This window comes from Equus caballus, chromosome 3, assembly GCF_041296265.1.
Source record: "Equus caballus isolate H_3958 breed thoroughbred chromosome 3, TB-T2T, whole genome shotgun sequence".
NCBI classification, from domain to species: domain Eukaryota; kingdom Metazoa; phylum Chordata; class Mammalia; order Perissodactyla; family Equidae; genus Equus; species Equus caballus.
Window position 1 is genome coordinate 7,272,501 of NC_091686.1, and position 388 is coordinate 7,272,888.

A 388-nucleotide genomic window follows, 5' to 3' on the forward strand; every position below is an offset into this window, starting at 1 on the left:
AATCCTCTGCTCTTTCCATTCTCTCTGAGGTGGCACACTTAGGGTTAGGCAGGAAACCAACACGAGTAAAGTGGGCTGCAGAGGGTCGTGGGGACCTGGAGGGAACACCATCCGGGGTAGCAGTACCCGCTCCTGGGTGGGGCTGGCATTGGGCCTACGACAGCTGCCCCATCTTCTGATTTCCTAAGAGAAACCAGGAGTTCACATTTCTCTGTGTAATTTCCCCATTTAGAAATGTTGACAGTTTTTAAAGAAAACGTTCTATGTTTCCAACAAATCAGTTTGTGGATAATGGGCCACCGGCCTGCAGCCTTGGAGAGCTCGTGCCCACACCATACCTGATCGGCCTCCCGTGTCGAGGAAACTGCCTTCTCCCTCTGTGAGTAAA